This window comes from Trachemys scripta, chromosome 2, assembly GCF_013100865.1.
Source record: "Trachemys scripta elegans isolate TJP31775 chromosome 2, CAS_Tse_1.0, whole genome shotgun sequence".
Lineage (NCBI taxonomy): Eukaryota > Metazoa > Chordata > Testudines > Emydidae > Trachemys > Trachemys scripta.
The window spans coordinates 207,455,170-207,477,856 of record NC_048299.1 but is presented as its reverse complement, the minus strand read 5'-3'; the positions used below and the strand labels follow the sequence as shown (position 1 = coordinate 207,477,856).

The following is a 22,687-nucleotide window of genomic DNA, read 5'->3' as shown; positions in this document are numbered from 1 at the left end:
TGCATTACGAATCAGTATTTTAGGGGTAGAGTTTCAATATAAGGCATACAAGCAATATGGTTTTATCTTATATTTATGAGCTGAGAATGTGACAACATAATCTCCATGCAGATTAGAGCTATTTTGCCATAACATCTCTTTTTAATGTGTTATTTAATTTTGTTCTCTGTTTTGCCTTATATAAAAATTTGACTTTGTACTCCAGAGAGTATTTAAACATTCTAAAACTTCTAAAAATCCTGCAAATTTGACTCTGACTATAGCATAAATTTTAAGTAATTGTCAAAGAGAAGATATTTTTGAATCAATCCAGCCAGAATTCTTCTTGTAGCCTGGTTAGTTATTCTGCATATCCATTGATGGGAGAGGACATAATATATTCCCAACCACCTTACTGTCAAAGAAATTCTTTGCAATCCAGTTACATTTTATCTGGAATCAGATCTTGAAGAGCATATTGCAATGATTGGTTATTCATTGCCAGCAAGTCATACCAGAGTTCTTTATAGGCATACAAACAAACCCAACAACAACATCAACTGTGGGTATGTGTTGCTCTATTGGCTTGAATGGAACAACATTGATTTACGTCCGGTAAGGATCTGGTCCATTTTCACTGCTGCTACTTTTATTGACCAATGTGTATTCATGATATGCGATGAGAAAAGCAAGAATCTACACTGATTCAGTTTTCACTTAGTTCATTATATCAGAGAAGAGAAGAGAAGAGAAGAGAAGAGAAGAGAAGAGAAGAGAAGAGAAGAGAAGAGAGAATTAAAGTTCCTCTCATTTCATTGGAAGGAAAATCAAAGTGAATCTTGCTAATATTATAAAGAGTTAAGGGACATATTGTAATTATTGGGATTGCTCATTGCTGGTGTATACCAGACCCCTAAGGAGCCAATAGTGTGACAGGTGTTCTACAAGCTGGAGGTAAGCACTGCAGGTGCTTCAGCCACTATGTGTTATCTAATACACATATGTTATGCATAGCAGTAATATAAGAGTTGGGAAGTTATGTTAACCAAATGTAGTTATCCACCCATGTCAAGTAATCAATAACACCTTGCATTAGCTGAAGTAAGCTCTGGCTCAAGTAGACAGGAAATCTGTCAGGATCAGGCCATATGAGTGTTTTTCATAGCAGCAGATAGGGAGTTACTCTCAGGGGCTAATAATGGAAAGTACCAGAGGAAAAAGGATAACAAATGTAAATGTTTATCCTGGAACAAACATAGGAAGTGCCTTCAATCCCTTGGCACCTAGAATACATGTGTTCAGAACAAAGAGATAAAGATAGATCATAGTACCAGAAAAACAAGGTAGAAAACAGATTAGTTATATCTAATTTCAGACGACCTATACCATACCTTTTACTTGTAAACTGGTATAAGGATATAAAGAAGATGGCTTTAGGGGTGTAATTCTTGGAGTATACACCTTCTGTGTAATGTGAATGTAACAGTGCTACATGAGATGGCTTTCTAGAGACTGGTATCATCTTGAACCTTTTTCCTGTACTAGATTATTATTGGCCTAGAGCAATAAACCTGACTAATATTGATTTTTTTGGTCTCTTAAATATATTTCAGAATGAACCATGTTGGGGGCTGGTTGAGTGATCTGGGCTGACAGAGCCCCTTAATGGCGATGCTCCAGCATATACCGCTTAAGGGAGAGAGTCCAAAAAGTCACTTTTCCAAGTGGCAATACCCCAGGATAGCGTTGACCCATGGTGAGAATCCCAAGGCCACTCTGTCTATCAGCTACAGTTCAGGGGTAACATTGCCCAGTGGTGAGAGAGGGAAGGGTAGGAGAAGCTGGGCCCACCCTACTACACTGGATTCTGAACAGTGCACCCTGACACAGGGTTCAGGTCCCAATAACCCCAAGTGTTTTCCCTGGGTGACTCCCTAGCCTCATTCCAGTCCCTCCGGCATTGTCTCGGGGTTCAAGGTAGGGTCCCTCTTGTGTTTTATTTGATTCGTCTCCAGAGGCTCCTCTACAGGCAACAGTGAGTTGTCCCCTTTGGTTCCAATGGTCAACTGGCTTCCTGTGGCACTGCCAGAAGGCTCGACTCAGGTGGCTTGGAGTCCTGGCAGCTTCCCAGCAGGAAGCTGTTGCACCGAACTGCTCTTCTCCTGAGTCAGACTAGACTGAGTTAAACTGCTCTCTTTTGAATGCTCCCTCCAGTGGGAGCAAGTGGGTATGGCCTCTTGGGCCCAGAGCAGTTCGTTATCCCTCGCTTCACCAGTGCAAGGTTGGTATACCCTGTCACAAACCAAAGTGTGGTCAAGCAATTGACTACCATTTATCAACATGTGCCTTGTATGGGCTAGTACTGAGTGGATATTGGGACCCACTAGACAATAGGTAAGTGAAAAGGTATTTTACTAGGGCTGGCATAAAAAGGAAAGTTTGCAAATATTCTAGGCACAGAAGCATAATCAGCTAAGAGTTCAAAGAAAACAACAGCAATTCTTGTTTGGGCTCACAGGGTAGTCCAATCAAAAGTAAGGGCTCTTCAGGACTAGTACCTGGGATGCCCTCTCCAGTCCAGTCTCTATTCAAGTAAATAGGAGTTTCCAAGCCAGGCTCAGTTAGTATCTCTCACTGGGACCCTTCAGCGTGGCTCCCTGCCCAGTCACTGCTGCTCCCCCATATGTCAACACAGGCCTGAACTCACCTGTAAAATCCAGCAGTCACAGAAAGTTCCACATGCAGCATACAGTTCCCTCTACATTCAGCTTCTCTGCAGTTCCAGGCTCAGCATGTGGCCACTGCTTTCCAATAGAGCCCAGACACTCCCTGGTTCAGAATCTTTCCCCTTATCTTACACGGGGAAAGGGAAGTGCTACGGAGATGTGGCTGATGGGAGTTTTAATCCCCTGCTTAGCTGCTCCATTGCACTATTCTGCTCAGAGGCTCTCTTGTTGCCATAGGGGTCAGTGCAGTTATCTCCTCTGAGTTTAACTGGATTACAATGGAAAATTTTCAAAAACTAGCTGCTAATATTTGTACTGAACTACTGAAAATGTGGTTAGTTCCTCTTCTAATACATGCAGTACTTCATAAAATGATAAGATATTAAGCTTTAATGCACTATTTTTATATAAAATGGGTGTATATGATACCCTGAATAGATTGTGCATTGAGGTAGAATCTCTTCTCATTGCCTACACCCATGGTAACTGTTATTTAATATTGATGAGAGATATGCTTGCACATTGATGGTGAAATTGTGGGCCTATCGAATGCAATGACAAAACTCCCATTGACATCAGTAGGGCCAGATTTTACCCCAAGAGTTGAACATTCTTCTTTGCAATGAAAAGCAGGTACTGTTAAATAGGAAAGTATAGAAATATTTCACATTGCAATGCATTTGGGGGAAGTACCACTTTCTGGAGGAGTACTTCAGAAAACTCAAAATATCGTAGAATTAAATATCTGTGGTACAGATGGGAGTATGGAAGGTAAAATGCAAGATATATATTTACTGGTCTCTAAAGCACCCATGATAAAGTCCCCAGTTATTTCTGAACCTCACCAGTCTAATTCTGATCCCATCCCTATCTGCTTTGAATTCTTTATATTCTGAAACTCATATTGCACACACACACACACACACACACCCTTTCATATATGTCTCAAATATTCACGGAATCGACTTGAGGTAATAATAACATGTATGTCACATTTTTCTTTTTCATTATGTGTATAATAATGGCAGAAATAATTCTTTGTTATATAGTGTCTAGTTGTACTTTACAGTGGCCACATATTTCCCTAATAGCCTGGAATACAAACGTTCATTTAAAAATCTTTTTCTGGTGATTAATTTAGGTGTCTATTAAACAAATAATTCAGGTCTTTAAGAGTCTCATGCTGACCATTAAAATCTGCATTAAATATGCTTTTGTTGAGATTTTTTTAGTTTCTCTTTTTTTCCCCAGGTAAACTAGTCACCTCCACTGAAAGTAGCACTGGCACTAGTATTTAGTGCTGAAATGAAATCTGGCAATAGTATTTCACATGAACAGGTCATCTGGTTTTTACCCAGCAGTCTGATAGGACTGAGAACTGAGTTGTAAATTTCTTGATGAAACAAGAAAGAAATGCCTTTCCTTGGTTGTGTTTGTTATGGACCAGATTATTCCTGATCTTCCCATTCAAACCATCATGCAGAGAACAGGAACAACTGGAGATTCTGGGCTCTCTATTGCTCACAGTTTGCAACGAATCAAAGGGGTGAGATGAGGCTATATCCTCCATCCTCCACACTGGCCTGCAGAGCTAGCTGGCTGTGCAGAGTAGAGTACGCCGCACCCCACTATGCTGATGTATGTATACAGTAGTGCCTGGAGTGCCCCTCAGGGCTGTGAAATTCCATATTGCCCCACATGCTGGCAGTGGCTAATGAGCATAATCTGGTCCTATGGATACAGTGTATTTAACTTGTTAAATTTATGTCATCAGGTGAACAATTTAGATCGAGCTGGCCCAAAATTAAACCACGTCCAACAAGGTGTTTGAAGTTCATCTTCTAACTGGAAACCCAATGGCCATGTATTGGCTGCCTTTTGTCAGGCATTGACAGCTTTATTATGTTATGGCAGTGCACAACGAATCGTTTCATTTCCTCGCACCTATGAATAATTGAAAGAAATGTGATATTTCACTCTCCCTTTTCTTTTGTGCAGTATATGGAAAGATTTAGTAACAATGTTTTTTGATTATAAGTAATAAAATGTAGGATGAATATGAGGAATATTGTATTGTGAGGACTATTAGAGGGTGCCATGCTGGGTCAATGTGAATGAAAGCTATTACAAAAAAAAGTATAGGCAAGACTTAAATGTCAATGCGAAATAGGCACTCATGCCATAATAATGATGTGATAGGGTGCTCTACTCACCGCTGGTCTGGCACCTTCTCCTGGTCACTCTGGAGATTAGCTCTCGAGGTCAACGCCCCCTTCTGTGGTTTACATGCCATTGCTCTGTCTCTCCCTCTGGTCTGCAGACTCCCTCTCATTCCAGGAACCGCAGCGTTCTCTTCATGACTCAGACCTCTAGCCAGGTCACTCAGTGTTCCCTCCTTTTGGAGTAGCAAAGTCCCTTCTCCTTAGCAGTCCTAGGCAGTCTTCCCTCTCACTGTCCAATGGTGCCATTCCCTCAGTGGTTGGTAGGGGAACCCAGTCCCGCCCTCTACTCTGGGTTCCAGTTCAGGGACCCTCAGCTCAGCAGTTCCGGGCTTTCCCTAGACTGACTGCTGACTGCTCCTTCCCTAGACTGCTTCCTTGACTCCTGGTTCCCATTCTCTATCTAGGTGTACCAGCTCCAAAACCCTCCTCCCTCTTCCCAGGAAATTTCTGCTGACTGCCTTCCTGAAACCTTTCCCAGCAGCTCCCATCTGTTGCCAGCTACCTGGCTTTATACAGGCCCGGCCTGTTCCTGAAAAGCAGAACCTGTTTCTAATTAGTTCCCTGCTCCCTGGCTCCTCCTCCAGGTGCAGCCTGTGGAGTGAATTGGCCTGCCTGGCCATCTTAACCCTTTCCAGTTCTGTGTGGGATGAACACCCTATTGCAGATGGGCATAGTAGGAGAACCTAGACAGCTAGTTTATAAAGTATTTTAATGTTTCTCCATAATGAGGGAGTCCCCTTCAAAATGACTTAGGCAACTCATAGTCTGTGGATTTTTGGGTTTTGTTTTCTTTGCAAATAAAAAAAGGGGAGGGTGAGGGAGGAGGATTTATTTTTAAAAGCTAGCATTAATGTCATGCTTAGGATATAAAATTAAACACTCAAAGATCAGGAAACAAAAGCAGAGTTTCTGAGAAACTAACTATGCCAAAAGACTTCAAAGTGATAGAGAATCTACCACATTTTTAATTACTCCATTACAACTATTTGGCCCAGCACCACACTGGAATTCAGAATATCAGGCTTCTATTTCCAGCTCTGCCACCCTGACATACTGGGTGACCTCAGGCAAATGATTTCACCTGTCTGTGCCTCTATTTCTCTTTTGTCTGTCTTGTCTATTTACACTGTAAGCTCTGTTGGGCAGACTGAGTGCTAGTCTAATACAAATAATGAATAAGAATAGTCGTAACAGAGTAATTACGGATGTGGTAGATTCTCCATCACTTGAAGTCTTTAAATCAAGACAGGATATCTGTCTAAAAGATAAACTGTTTGCAGTGGTGTTATAGTCATGTTGATCCCAAGATATGATGGAGACAAGGTAGATAAGGTAATATCTTTTACTAGTCCAATTTCTGTTTGTGGAAGGTACAAGCTTTTAAACTGCACAGAGTTCTTCTTCAGGTCTGGGGAAAGAAATAAGAGGGTTTGAACTAAATGGAAATTGGACCAGATAGTTAAGCATTAGAGGGTAAGTCCTCTTGGGATGATGTTTTCTCAGGAAGTAGATGTCGCTGGTTAGCCTGGCTTCACAACTTTTGCTTCCTAATGTAGCAGTGATTAAATTATTTCCTTTTCTGTTCCCAATTAAATTTAAAATGTGTTTTAATAGTGTTTGTATCATCAATGTAACCTTAAAATATGGTAATATTTTCCATGTGGCAAGTTAATATTGCAGAAGAAACCTTATTTAGAATTTCATTACTTTTGAGGCCTTTACTTTGCGAGCTTGACATTGATTTAGCACAAATGTTGGTGATAGCTTTCTTGGCCTTAATACCAATAAACATTGAGCCACTTAAACATTCCTTTGAATAAACATTCTATCAAAGGTTTAATACACTCTTACTGATCCTATTGAAAAAATGATTTTATTTTCTAAAATGTCAATTTGGGAGCAGTATATGGTACTGTCACCAAGTGACAACGTAGGTTAGTGAATAATGAGCATTTACTCTGGACTCAGGTCTTGCTTCCTTTTCAAAGGTGAGAGTTTAAATGTCAGTCACACAATGTATTTTTCATCCCTAGTTCCCATTTCAATTAATTTAACATCTCCAGCAATCTGTTAAGAACATCTTGCTAAATTTCTATTTCATATTGTTTTTTAACTTCTGATCTAAAAGGCTCACAGAGTTTTCCTGTAGCTTCTATCAGGCACAAAGCTCAAATGTGTTGTATTTTTCCAAGTGCATCTACGTTTATATTGTCATTCATCATGGGAGTGATATGTGGAAATAGCCCCATATTTCATTTTGTTGTATCACTGCAGTAGTAATGGGAACATCTTTGACTCAATTCTCTACTTTAATGGAATTGTGGTTACCCTCTATCTTGAGGTTTCAAAACTCACTTCATGCTCACAATAACTCTCAGGTTTGATGATGCCAGCTATTGTTTATTACGCTATTCAAAATAAAATATTACTTCAAAAGCTACACTATTAATACCCTGCATATCACCTGTAGCCTGGGTAATTTTGACACTGGAGTTCTTTGTCATCCTTACACATTGATCTGAGATAGTCCAGAGCGGAAACACAAGGGAAAAATTCTGGTTTTAAAGCAAATAACTTAATTAAAAGTATATGAACTGCATACCAAAAATTGATATTTATTTAAATAATATCAGCTGGATAAAGGTGAATCTGAAATTTCAGAATAAAAAAGAATGTTATCCAGGCATTAAACCAAAACAGAATCACTCTAGTTTGTTGTACTGAGAGGCAACAAAACCAGAAAGCTGTTAGTTTTGCTACAATCACAAAATGACAAATATACTCCAAAAAGACTAGTGTGGTATATGCACAGTAATTTTTAAATGCTGCAGAGACACTTGTTGTTTTATAACGCTTTAATTTTCCACTAAATGAAAAAACAAACAGGTAAAGGAGGATTTATTTGTAATACTGCATCAATCCTACCTAGAATAAACAAGACAATATATTTTTTTATATCCACATCTGTAATCATCCACAGACAGCTCCTTAAGGGAAGAGTTTGTGCTTGTGTGTAAGAGCACATGGCTCCATAGGAATTCGTTAGGAATTTGCCAGTGATTATCACAGCAACCCACAAGGAAGCACTAAAACAAAAAAGATTAATTAGATTCTTAGAGAAGTAGAGCATCACTTGCTCTAAAGGCATTACTCCTGGCAAAGAACTTTTTTGGCTGGCTCTCCTTGAAGTACTTGAAGAATTCCAAACATTGTAATCACATGAAGTAGTTGGCACTTGAGTGTCCCCAGAACTTTTCATCAGGCTCTAATTATACATCATCTCAGAGTAGAGAGGCTCCTGATTTAGCAGAAGCCTCATCAGAAATCCATTTGCCACAAACTTGCAATAAATTACTAGGTGTGATTCATAAAAAACACATTAAATATTTCTTCAGGGTGCTATTAGTACCCTTTCTGTGTGCTTTAAGAAAAGAAACATAGCTCATTTTCATACCAAATCAGTGGGTCAACCCCATTATTCTAATAATGATGAGGCTTATGTGATCCAAGAAAATGCCTACCTTTACCAGCAACTATATAGAAACACATTGTATCATGATCACTGGAACTGGAGTCAAAAAGTCTCTGTTACTGACAGACCACCTGTGGAACAGGAATCATGGGGAGCTAGGCTGGAAAGAACTCAGCCACATGGGGTAGAACTCGGCCACAGAGCAGTCCATGGGATTTAATAATGTTTGATTTGTTCAACTAAACTTGCATTCAGCTTCACATTTTGTCAATGAAACATGGTGGCAGTGGCTGAGCTGTAAGTTCTTTGAAGTGCAGCAGCTGGCAGCAGGAGCCGTGGAACTGGGTCTGAAGCCCACTGGAGCTCTGCATTTTGCAGACACAAACCTAACCCAGCGATGGACCCAGTGGAAGGAGGAGTTTGAGCTGTAGCCAGAACTCACCAAACAGGAGGACAACAATAGCAAGAAAGTAAAACTGTTACTTTACCTTAATGGGAACAAAGCAGGTGTCTGCAGCACTGTGAACCACTCACCACCACTGCCTCAAGCTTTACAGCAGTCCTGAGAATCCTGGGGAACTATGCCTCCCCAAAGCAAAACAAAATACCACATGACACAGGTTTTTCACTAGAGACCAATCTTAGGAGGGGATAGACCCCTACGTTACTGCCTGACATGCATTGGCTGCTACACGTAAGTTGGGAGACTTGACAGACTCCCTGATTTGAAACAGGATAGTCTTCAGCACTTGAGATCACCACCTGCGGGAGTGGCTGCTCTGGGAAGTGATCTCACAATCAATAGATGCTTAGACATGGGGCGTATAGGAGAAGCCACAAGAGAAAGGATGAAAGTCCTGGGAAGCACAACAAACCCAGAAGTACATGCAATGAGACAACAGTGAAGGAGAGCAGGTGACCAAGGTTTCATACTCATAGTGAGATGCATTTTCTGTGGGAGGCAGTATGAGATGGTAAAGAAGAAGTGCCTGCACTAGGACAGCATAGAAAGGAAGGTTACAAATTGAAACATTTTAGCAGCGTGTAAGAGCAGAGGAAGGTGCCAGAAAGTTTCAGTCAGGCTTGTACAAGGGCGGATGGCACACCACACAGCAATGATCACAACTTGACTCTTTCCTTGAGTCTGAGAGCATATCAGGTCCAGGCTGTTGGGTCAGAACACTCTGTATCAGTGACCTGACCTCTTCATTATTTATCACTCCACCAATTTTTGTGTCATCTGCAAAATTTATCAGTGATGATTTTAGTTTTTCTTCCAGGTCATTAATAAATATGTTAAATAGTGTAGAACAAAGAACTGATCCCTGTTGAACCCCACTAGGAACACAACCGCTCAGCAATGATTCTCCATTTATAATTAGATGTTGATACCTTTCATTTAGGCAACTTTTAATCCTTTTAATGTATGCCACGTTAATTTTTTATCTTTCTAGTTTTTAATCAAAATGTCATGAAGTACTCAGTCAAAGTCTAAATATATTATATTAACACTATTACCTTTATCAACCAAACTTGTAATCCCATCAAAAATGTATCAAGTTCATTTGACAGGATCTATTTTCCATAAACCCATGTTGAATGGCATTAATTATATTACCCTTCTTTAATTCTTTATTAATCAAGTCCCGTAAGAGCACTCTATTATTTTGCCTGGAGATCAATGTCAGGCTGACAGGTCTATAATTATCTGGGTCATCCCATTTACCCTTTTTATATATTGATGCAACATTAGCTTCCCTCCACTCTTCTGGTATGTCCTTGGTGTTCCAAGACTTATAGGATAGAGGGCATTCCTGCAATGTGATTCCTTGGGGTGAATTGGACTTGAACACTCCCATTACAGATAGCAGGTGCAATCTAATAAAGTACAATGAAAGCATAATGTAGCCCACTGGAAAATATGGTCTCGTAGTAACTATCCTAGAAATTGACAGGTAGTATCAAGTGAAGTTTATGGTGGTGCCTGGTAAGCATCACAGGCTCCTCTTGGGGAAAACAGCTATAGAAGGGCGCAGTATCAGAATTTTATAGCTGCAGTGCAAGAAGCAAAAGGGGGAATCCCATGGACAAAAGAGACAATTTTAAAAGCACAATAGGGTGTTTTCAAAAGAGATGGGTGTCCAAAGGAAAGCTGTGACTGGAAGTAGACCCTACAGTGGAACCTGTGTGCTTACTACAAAGGAGAATTCCAGTGGCACTACGTAATTCAGTATGCAAGAAACTTGAATGTCCACAGTACAGGGGTATCACAGCACCTTTAGAGGCCACTGCAGCCTGGGTAAGCAGCACAATGGTGGTAAAGACACTATCAGGCAAATTATACCTCTGCATAGACCCAAAGACACTAAAATGGGTACTACCCACTACCCACAATTGATCACATCTTTCCAGAACTTTCCAAAGGCAGAGTTTTATAGACTGTGATGTGAGGAAAAGGTTTTGGAACATAAGCCTGGATAAAGAGTCCAGCCTGCTGACAACTTTTGCAACACCATTTGTTTGCTACAGATGGCTATGCATTCTGATAGACATAAGCTCAGCTGAGAGGTGTTCCAGAGAAGATTCACTCAAAAGCTGGAAGGATTGCCTATGATGAAAATAATGACAGATGAAATCCTCATTGTAAGTCAAGGGAGCATTGATACAAAAGTTGAATGAAAACATGAACAAAAACTACAAACTTGTCTCCAGAGATCCAGGGACAAGAACATAAAACTCAACCCTGAAAAAACATGTGACTCAAACAGTGTGAAGTGACATACGATGGACATTTACTCACAGCGGACAAACTGAAAGCAGATCCCAACAACAGCAAGGCAAACAGACATGCCAGCTCCAGTGGATGTGAAAGGGGTATGGTTGCTTCATAAGCATGATACATTTTCTGTGCAAGTTCTGTCCACATCTGGCTGCTGTAGTGGAACATGTATGTCAGCTTACACAGTAGGATGTTGAGTGTGACTGGGAGGTGCCCAACACCAAACATTGGACATGTTGAAACAAATGATTATGAATGATCCTGTCCTAGAGTACTACCAGCCAGGACAGCCACTGACACTTCAGTGTGATGCATTGGAGAAAGGATCTTTTTCAGGAGCAGCCAGTCACTCATGCCAGCAAAGCCTTGTCAGAGACTGAACAGGGTTATTCCAACTAGAAAAAAAAGAGCTTTTAGAGTGGAGTGATTCCACCAGTACACCTATGGCCACCCATAGTAATAGTGCAAGCAGACCCACAAATCCCTAGAGAAAGTCTTGGCAAAGCCTCTTCTTAGAGCTCCAAAGAGATTGCAGTGCCTTTTCGTGCAACCCCAGCACTGCCAGGTAGAGATCAGATATTATCCAGGATGATTACTGGTATTCACTGACATCCTGAACAGGGCATAGATACCCAGCATCAGTGAACTGGGGAAAGAAGATCAGGTCATTGACTCCATTAACATACTGCACTATCTTTCTCTTTCAACAGCGAAATTGATGGAACTCAAAGAGGCAACGGAAAAGGACATCCAACTACGAGTACGAGAGAGAGCGACTAGAGTGGCCAGAGCACAAAAGCCAAGTACCAGTAGAAGCAGAACCACATTTTCAAAATGAGGATGAGCTAAGTACATAGAATCATAGTTTGAAGACAGAGAGTTGTTGTCCCTGCCTCATTATGTAAGGATGTTATGCAAAGAAATAAATGCCTAATAGCTGGGCAATAGCAGTTTTCTTAGATAGATTTGAGAATGTGTTTACTGGCTGAGAAAGAATACACCCCCACTCACTGATAGAAGAGTGTGACACCAGCCAGTCATGTGATAACCACCATCAGAAAAAGATTCTGTTACCACATGAGCTCCCCTCCCAACCACAGGAGAAGATAGAAATGGCCTTATTTACTTTCAAGGAAAAGCAGTACTTGCTTACTGTGAACTACAATTCAAATTTTTGAGAGGTTGACGTCCTCCCTGTACAAGAAGCAAATCAGTGATTGGCAAACAGAAGGCCTGCTTTGTGAGATATCGCATTCCAGACACTGTATTCACTGACAATATACCCCAATTTGCATCAGAAGAATTCAAGATATTTGCATGCAAATGGGAGTTTGACCACAACACCTCCTCTCCAGCATACCCACAGTGTAATGAATGGTAAGATGGAATCAGTTGCGAAGACAGCTAAAAGTCTGTTACATAAGGCTGTGTCTTCTGGTTCAGACCCCTCGTTAGCATATTTGGCACACAGGAGTACTCCATCATAGGGGTACCAGCACAGGTACTAATGAGGAAGACTGGAACCCTGCTACCAAGGAAGGCAGACCTCTTGCAGCCAGGAGGATGGAGATACTGCTGATGAGAGGAGATTGCAAACAATCAAAGAAAGCAGGCACTAGAGTACAACAGGTCAGTTAAGCAACTACCAGTCCTGGAGACTGGCACGCCTATAAAAAACAGCCATTAGAGAGAGACCAGAAGGAATGGACTAAAGGAGTAGTGAGGAGTGAAGTGGCCTCTTGGTCATAGTAGTTGACTACAAAAGAGGGACAAGTGATCTGAAGGAACTGGAGGCACTTACGAGCCATCAGATACAATACCCAGAGAGACCCTGCAGAGATACTGAGATAATCACAGAATGGAGAGACAGTGAGCCATCTGGATGCCAACCCTATAGGGAGGGAGGAACCTCCACATAAAGATAGTTTGCTAGACTTGGAGACGGATGACAGGGAGACAGAAATAGGTCACTCCCAGTGTGATCACCTGTTGAGGAGCCCAAGCTATCTCACAGACTATGTAACTGTCTGAGTCTGTGGTAAAGAAGAGAGACTCCAATTCAGCTATATGCTAACAACCTCTGGCTGAGGTGGGAGTCTGGGCATCAATTATTTGTTTTTAATGTTTATATTAAAATTTATGTAAAATAGATATGATGGTTGATCTGTGTCATTCCCCAGGGTATAAAGGGGACCATTGAACAGCTGTGTCCCCTTAATTCTCTACCTTGGTGTGTCTTTTTCTCTCCTTTGCTGTCAGAACAGCCACTCCTGGCCTTCTCACACTGCCTTCAGCATGGAAATTCACTCCAGCTAAATACATGAGCACTTTGACCAGTCACTCATGAATTACATACCGGGGGACACTCACAAATTCTTAGTTCCAGCCTTATTCCCCCAGAAATGCATGTCTTGTACTGCTCAGTACTCTTCTGACCCATACAAGCTAATAGAAAGTCCACCATTTCAAAGGCAAATGATAATACCCCAATCTTGTTATCCTAAATGGAGTTTCCCCACACACTCTAATGCAAACGCACTGGTTAAAATAAAACAATAATATAAGTTTATTAACCACAGAAAGATACATTTGAAGTGTTTAATAGTGATGCATAAAAGTCAGGATTGGTTACAAAAGAAAATAAACGGGTAAAATGCAAGCTAATACCTAACGTAACAAGCTAAGTGAACTTAAAAGCAAAAGGTTTTGTCGCACCGTACGATGCGGTAAATTTCACAGGCTGGGTCTCCTTTCAGTCTGGGACACCTCCCCCTTAGTTCAGTTCTTTGAGAGTCATTGATATCCTGAGCACAGACGACGGAGGAGAGAGGTGAGTTGGAGGCCACTGTCTCTCATTTTCATACCACTGTCTCCTCTTTGAGGATTACCCCAAGTTGTGGTGCAGGCAAAAAGCAGTCTTTTGTGGAGGGGAGGGTTGAACCATCCTTATGATTAAATTTAAATTTGTCATTCACACCTTCCCATTGCTGGAGAATGGCTACTAAAGCTGGTGATAGCTCTTTAACACCTTGCTGGCGTGTAAGTGTGTCTTTGTCTCTGAAAAACTGGTTTGGGCCTGCTTTTCTTAACCTTGATGAATGTTATAACAATGCTGTACAGCAGAATCTTATAACTTCACATACAGTGTTGATACACATATTTTACTAGGACAATAATGTTCAGCAGTTTTCAAATAATACCTCACAAGGCATACTTTGTACAAAATTTATCATAGTCTTGTAAAAGTGGTGAACATAATTGCATAGACAATGACAATAGGGAAGATATATCATGAGCAGTGTAACTTGAATCTGAGGGACAATCTTCTCTGGAGGGACTGTTATTGATGGGACACTAGTGGAATGGGGAACGCAGGGAGTTAGGCTGGTAGTACCACATGGACAGAACAGTACACACAGTTTAATAATGTTTCACTTATTTTACTTAAACTGCATTCTGCTTCACTCTTTGCGAATGAAACACACATGACTGCACACCGAAGAAGTGAAAATGGAAAAGCAACCATTTATAATAGAAAACTGGCATATTCTCAATTCAGAAATTGGAATCTAGACGTTGCATTATTATCTGTTGACTAAAAGTCTTGTTAAGGAAGTGATGAGCTAATAAAACTATACAAGGAAAAATAATAAGATATTAATGCTCAGAACAAATCAAAATATGCTAAGTATTAGGGTCTGGATATATGTGTAGATAGTTTAGTTTCCTGGAAACAAAAGCATTGAAATTCTGGCCCCATTGAAATCAGCGACAACATTCTCATTGACTTCAATAGGTCCAGAACTTCACCTGCCATGCCAGTTTCACCCAAGTTAGGCTAACAATTCCTCTGTCACTGAGAATAAATGGAGAATAAACATGGGTTAGCATGTGATACAATGAAGTCATTCTACTGAGATGTTTTTAACATCATAAAAACAACTGAATGAAGCTCAAATGATTTATGATGTTAGTGGGACCCTGAGGTGATATTTTTTCTACAAAAAAACAAACAAATGAAACTTAGAGAGACTCTCATAGATATTTGTGACAAACTGGTCTGTGTTGATGTATTTCAGGCTGGGTGGATATCCTACCTGTGGCTTTCCGATTGGCAGACCAACATTTCCTTGCTAAGACAGCCCCTATGAAGGGCTTAAATGGTGCAGAAGATCTTGTGATATGCCACCACACTTAGGCTTTCATCTTAAGAGGAGGAAATTACATTTTAAAAGAATTTATAGGAAAGTGTTTGTGCAATAATTTAAATCCTAAGTTTTTACACAGCCAGTATTCAAGCCAAACTCCCATTGCTTCAGAGAACAATTTGCCTGAATGAGGACTGAGTCACAATTCACTAATGGCTTTAGGATTTAGCCCCATGTTTATTTAACATTGTTAAAAGGAGAAAGAGAGAGAAAGGGGGCCTCACGAATTTGACAAAAATCCAGATTGTGTGCTTAGTTTATCATCTGTTTTGATGTGAAATTTTAACCCCATTTGGTACTAGGGGACATAGCATAGACCTAACTTTTATCCCACCATAAGGTAAAGTTTATTAAATGAGAAATAGTGCTGAGCCTGTTTTATTAAATGCAGAATGTGTATTTTTCTTATGGACAGTGCAATGCTGTGCAGAGGCCTTCGTATGTGTTCTGTTTAACTCAGGGAGAAACCAAACCCACATGAAATATGGTAAGTACATCACCAGCCCATAGGGCCTCCAATAATCTACTAACAAAAACAGTGGACCAGCCAGGAAACAGGGCAACATGTTTTCTTGCTTTTTGCTAATGTACTGTAATTATAATGTGCTTGAAATGACAATTTCCTTTGTACACAAAGGGAGAAAAAAATCACCTGGGTAATTCAGACAGATGGTCCTGAGGGGCAGTCTGGAAGCTCTTTAAAAATAGTTTTTCATGTTGCTCAATAAGACCTGCTGGAGTTCAGAAGAGCAGATAAGTGAGGAAAAAAGACTTTCCCAACCTTGAGGCAAATTGAGCGGTAGGCGAGATGTCCTCATCCTCCCCAGAAGATTGTCTTATTTTGCAACTCTCTTGGCTAGTCCCACAGCGATTCTTAGTGTTTAAAATTCTGGATTTAAAATGACAGGTTAAAGAGCCTGGCCCAGATCCTGAGGTGTGCCTGAACTGTACAGAGCATAGTGCATGCAAGGGTGGCATAAAGCTCCCTGCTATACTCCTCTCATCCTGCCGCAGCTGTGATCAGGGCTCCATCCCCCGCACTGGGTTCAAACAACCTCCTGGTTACTCCAGGGCTGTTGTAGTTTATGATGACTGTAAATGGACCCGAGTTGCAAAGGCAGCTAAGGACCAGTGCAGCACTGGGATTTCCTGGCAATGTCCTTTTTGCTTCTAGCCACACCCACATATCCCTGCTACAGCAAGAGCAGAGACGTGGAATTGTGTGAGAGCCTCCATAACAGCTCTGCAACACCAGAGGATCCCACTTATATCAAGAATATACTCCTTGGCTGGTTATTCTGACTTTAAGAAGTATTTCTAATCCAAGGGGGGGATTTATAAATCACAAGAACTGGTTTTACATAAGAACATAAGAATGGTCAGACCAAAGGTCCATCCAGCCCAGTATCCTGTCTACCGACAGTGGCCAATGCCAGGTGTTACAGAGGGAGTGAACCTAACAGGTAATGATCAAGTGATCTCTCTCCTGCCATCCATCTCCACCCTCTGACAAAGAGAGGCTAGGGACACCATTCCTTATACATCCTGGCTAATGGCCATTAATGGACTTAACCTCCATGAATTTATCTAGTTCTCTTTTAAACCCTGTTATAGTCCTAGCCTTCCACAACCTTCTCAGGCAAGGAGTTCCACAGGTTGACTGTGCACTGTGTGAAGAAGAACGTCCTTTTATTTGTTTTAAAGCTGCTGACCATTCATTTATCGGGTGGCACCTAGTTCTTATATTATAGGAACAAGTAAATAACTTTTCCTTATTCACTTTCTCCACACCACTCATGATTTTATATACCTCTATCATATCCCCCCTTAGTCTCCTCTTTTCCAAGCTGAAAAGTCCTAGCCTCTTTAATCTCTCCTCATATTTGAAACGTTCCAAACCCCTAATCATTTTAGTTGCCCTTCTCTGAACCTTTTCTAATGCCAGTATATCTTTTTTATACAGATGAGGAGACCACATCTGTATGCAGTATTCAAGATGTGGGCATACCATGAATTTATATAAGGGCAATAAGATACTCTCCATCTTATTCGCTATCCCTTTTTTAATGATTCCTGACATCCTGTTTGCTTTTTTGACTGCTGCTGCACACTGTGTGGACGTCTTGAGAGAACTATCCATGATGACTCCAAGATCTTTTTCCTGATTAGTTGTAGCTAAATTAGGCCCCCATCGTATTGTATGTATAGTTGGGGTTATTTTTTCCAATGTGCATTACTTTACATTTATCCACATTACATTTCATTTGCCATTTTGTTGCCCAATCACTTAGTTTTGTGAGATTTTTTTGAAGTTCTTCAAAGTCTGCTTTGGTCTTAACTATCTTGAGCAATTTAGTATTGTCTGCAAACTTTGCACCTCACTGTTTACCCCTTTCTCCAGATCATTTATGAATAAGTTGAATAGCATTGGTCCTAGGACTGACACTTGGGGAACACCACTAGTTACCCCTCTCCATTCTGAAAATTTACCATTTATTCCTACCCTTTTGTTCTCTGTCAGTTCTCAATCCATGAAAGGATTTTCCCTCTTATCCCATGACAACTTACTTTATGTAAGAGCCTTTGGTGAGGGACCTTGTCAAAAGCTTTCTGGAAATCTAAGTACACTATATCCACTGGATCCCCCTTGTCCACATGTTTGTTGACCCCTTCAGAGAACTCTAATAAATTAAGCAATAGAGGGTCCTGTGGCACCTTTAAGACTAACAGAAGTATTGGAGCAAGACATGATTTCCCTTTACAGAAACCATGTTGACTTTTGCCCAACAATTTATGTTCTTCTATGTGTCTGAAAATTTTATTCTTTACTATTGTTTCAAGTAATTTGCTTGGTACTGACGTTAGACTTACCGGTCTGTAATTGCAAGGATCATCTCAAGAGCCCTTTTTAAATATAGGCGTTACATTAGATATCTTCCAGTCATTAGGTACAGAAGCTGATTTAAAGGACAGGTTACAAACCATAGTTAATAGTTCTGCAATTTCACATTTGAGTTCTTTCACAACTCTTGGGTGAATGCCATCTGGTCCCGGTGACTTGTTACTGTTAAGTTTATCAATTAATTCCAAAACCTCCTCTAGTGATACTTCAATCTGTGACAGTTCCTCAGATTTGTCACCTACAAAGGATGGCTCAGGTTTGTTAATCTCCCTAACATCCTCAGCCATGAAGACTGAAGCAAATAATTCATTTAGTTTCTCCGCAGTAACTTTATCGTCTTTAAGTGCTCCTTTTGTATCTCGATCGTCCAGGGGCCTCAATGGTTGTTTAGCAGGCTTCCTGCTTAAAAATGTACTTAAAAAAACATTTTGTTATTACCTTTTGAGTTTTTGGCTAGCTGTTCTTCAATCTCCTTTTTGGTTTTTCTTATTACATTTTTACACTTAATTTGGCAGTGTTTATGCTCCTTTCTACTTACCTCATTAAGATTTGACTTCCACTTTTTAAAAGATGCCTTTTTATCTCTCACTGCTTCTTTTCCTTGGTTGTTAAGCCATGGTGGCTCTTTTTTAGTTCTTTTACTGTGTTTTTTAATTTGGGATATACATTTAAATTGGGCCTCTATTATGGTGTCTTTGAAAAGTGTCCAGGCAGCTTCCAGGGATTTCACTCTAGTCACTGTACCTTTTAATTTCTGTTTAACTAACCTCCTCATTTTTGCATAGTTCCCCTTTCTGAAATTAAATGCCACAGTGTTGGGCTGCTGAGGTGTTCTTCCCACCACAGGAATGTTAAATGTTATTATATTATGGTCACTATTTCCAAGCAGTCCTGTTATAGTTACCTCTTGGACCAGATCCTGTGTTGCACTCAGGACTAGATCGAGAATTGCCTCTCCCCTTGTAGGTTCCTGTACCAGCTGCTCCAAGAAGCAGTCATTTAAAGTATCAAGAAATTTTGTCTCTGCATTTTGTCCTGAGGTGACATGTACCCAGTCAATATGGGGATAATTGAAATCCCCCACTATTATTGAGTTCTTAATTTTGATAGCCTCTCTAATCTCCCTTAGTATTTCATAGTCACTATCACTGTCCTGGTCAGGTGGTTGATAATATATCCCTACTGTTATATTCTTATTAGAGCATGGAATTACTATCCTTAGAGATTCTATGGAACATGTGGATTCATTTAAGATTTTTACTTCATTTGATTTCTTTCACATATTGTGCCACTCTCCCACTCCCTCCTCTTCCCCGCCCTCCGCACGACCTGTTCTGTCCTTCCGATATATTTTGTACCCCGTAATGATTGTGTCCCATTGATTGTCCTCACTCCACCAGGTTTCTGTGATGCCTATTATATCAATATCCTCCTTTAACAAAAGGCACTCTATGTCACCCATCTTATTATTTAGACTTCTAGCATTTGTGTACAAGCACTTTAAAAACTTGTCACTGTTTATTTGTCTGCCCTTTTCTGATGTGTCAGATTCTTTTTTATGTGAATGTTTCTCGTCTGATCTGGCCCATACTTTATCCTCTTCCATCCTCTCCTCCTGACTAAAACCTAGAGAATCACTATCAATAGACTCTCCTCTAAGAGAAGTCTCTGTCCGATCCACATGCTCCTCTGCTCTTCAACCTTTTTAATGTTAAGTGCCAGCAGTCTGGATCCACTTTGCTTTAGGTGGAGCCCATCGTTCCTGTATAGGCTCCCCCTATCCCAAAAGTTTCCCCAGTTCCTAATAAATCTAAACCCCTCCTCCCTACACCATCATCTCATCCACGCATAGAGACTCTGAAACTCTGCCTGCCTACCTGGCCCTGCGCGTGGAACTGGAAGCATGCCATAGAGGTCCTGGATTTCAGTCTCTTTCATAGCAGCCTAAATTTGGCCTCCAGGACGTCTCTCCTACCCTTCCCTATGTCATTGGTACCTACATGTACCACGACTACCGGCTCCTCCCCAGCACATAAGGCTATCTAGATGCCTCGAAAGATCTGTAACCTTCGCACCAGGCAGGCAAGTCACCATATGGTTCTCCCGGTCATCACAAACCCAGCTATCTATGTTTCTAATGATCGAATCTCCCAATACTAACACCTGCCTTTTCCTAATGACTGGAGTTCCCTCCCCTGGAGTGTGAGAGGATACCCCAACATCATCTGGAAGAAGGGTCCCAACTCTGGGAAGGTTTCTGTCAGCTCCTGTTGACTGTTCTCCTTCCCTGAACCTTTCGTCCTCCTTAACAGCGCAGGTGCTGTCTGACTGGAGGTAGGACAAATCTACAGTGTCCCAGAAAGCCTCATCAACATACCTCTCTGCCTCTCTTAGCTTTTTCAGTTCCGCCATCCTGGCTTCCAAAGCCCGTATGCGGTCTCTGAGGGCCAGGAGCTCCTTGCACCGAATGCTCACATACGCCACCTGCCCACAGGGCAGGTAATCATACATGCTGCACTGAGCGCAATAAACAGGATAGCCCCCACTCTGCTGCTGGGCTTCTGCCTGCATTCTCTCCTATGGTTACCTACGTAAATGATAGGGGTTTTGTTTAAATCAGAAGTTTTGATTGTAGTTTATTTTTTAGGTTTTAAAGAATGGCAAGTGTACCTCGCCCTCTTCCCACTCCCCTTCCAAACTCCCTCTCAAGACTCCCTGTTAGCGGCCCCGGTTGCACAAAAAATGATGAGATTTTAAAAGTGTACTACATTTTGGGCTATTTGCATTTGCCTTTTGGTTTTTGAACCTTTAGGGTGCAGTTGGGTCAAACTTTTCTCAGCAACCAAAAGGGCTAAAACCTTTTTTTTAAACGATAGCTGAGAGTCTAATGTAATCACTTGACTCTGGGAGCTGGGGCCCTAAGAACTAAACTAAATATTGTGAGACTCATGATAAAATGGTATAACTTGGCAAAACTGTTTAGAGACAATTCGTTCTGGTTGTGCATTGCTCAGCAATCATGCTGCACCAGGAAATCAGACCTGTTAGAGCTAATAACTCATAAAAAGATGTGAAAATAAAAAATTCCTCTGCACTTTCTAACAGTCATGTCCCAACCTAATTTGGAGTTGGACATACTGATGAAACTGCTTCTGTCTGCCATGTCTAATGTGCTCATTTATCACCTCAGAAGGACAAGCCTGACAATAAAACCCCTCCCCCTACAGTTGCTGGACTTGACTCCTCTGCTCAAAGATAAAACTTGGAAGAATATTGTAGTTTACGGGTTGTTTTATCAGTGCATTTGGGATATCAGTACTGGTTGGAATTCTGCATGTTCAGATAATGCCTCTAATTCATCAGGTTTTGGCACTAGTGATTTTACTCTACCCTATTTTGTTACATTATTGAACTTTTATAAGGCCTGAAAACATGTAATTTTCATTAATGTATATTTTATGTCAGACAGTTGTCCCTTTATTATTTTATTTTAATTTTCTCTAACATGCCTCCTAGAAAAGAAAATTAGATATCCCTGGACTGAGATCCTCAGCTGTGCCAAAGCTAGTACAGCTGATAAGGGGAAAGGGAATGGAGGTTTTAAACCATATTTTCATTTCACAAGCCTGGGACCACTGGAGGTCAAAAGTGTAAAGGCTGCTCTGAATTAGATTGGCTGGTGCAGTCACCTATGAGTTGGCTGGCACTGTGCACTCCAGGCCCACCTCCAATACTTCTGGTGTGTCCCTTTCCACCCCAACATGCTCCCTCCACCCCAACATGCTCCCTACATTGAGGAGCGGGGAAAAGGTAGTATATGCCTTTATGCTATCCAAGGATTCTACTGCATTGGAGGAACCCTCTGCTGCTGGAGTTGGTTTTAAGTGCCTTTTTTATTAGTCAAGCAACACATGGACACTTAGACAGGACTAGGGATCTGCCTCTATGTGTTTTCTCTAGCTGATACATACTCCATGTATTCCCTGTGACATTTGTTTAGTTACTCATTTTCCCCTCCTGTTCCTACCGGAGTGCTGCCCGAGGGTCTGAACCTGTAAGGTGCTGAGTAGTTCCAGGAAGTACTGGACCATCTCCACTCCACTTGCATGTACTCAGCTCCTTGTAGGAGCTGACCCCAAGCCTTTTATGTAGTGTGAATCTTCCCTCATTCTTTCCCCCAGTGGTTAGCACCATAGAAACTCAAATCCCCCTTCTCTTTCTTCCTACAAGGAGTGTGTGCATGGAGCGGGGGAGGGAAGGGATAACCTACAAACAAAGAAAACCAACCACATCTATAAACTTCAGCCATGCAGACTAAGAGCCTGAGGACCTTTCCACATTAACATATCTGTGCAAAGCCATCAAGCAAAAACTGTGTAAGTAACATAAGGACTAGCTT

General features: G+C 41.0%; 1 long non-coding RNA gene across 1 annotated transcript in view; it reads left to right on the top strand.

Annotated features, from left to right (window-relative positions):
* The window catches only part of LOC117873440, a 49,502-nt gene that overhangs the window by 22,713 nt on the left and 4,102 nt on the right, over nucleotides 1-22,687 (top strand). Inside the window, exons 2-4 of the long non-coding RNA XR_004644731.1 lie at nucleotides 11,889-12,555; nucleotides 15,802-15,873; nucleotides 22,519-22,664. This is a non-coding gene — a long non-coding RNA (uncharacterized LOC117873440). The remainder of the gene's footprint in view (nucleotides 1-11,888; nucleotides 12,556-15,801; nucleotides 15,874-22,518; nucleotides 22,665-22,687) is intronic.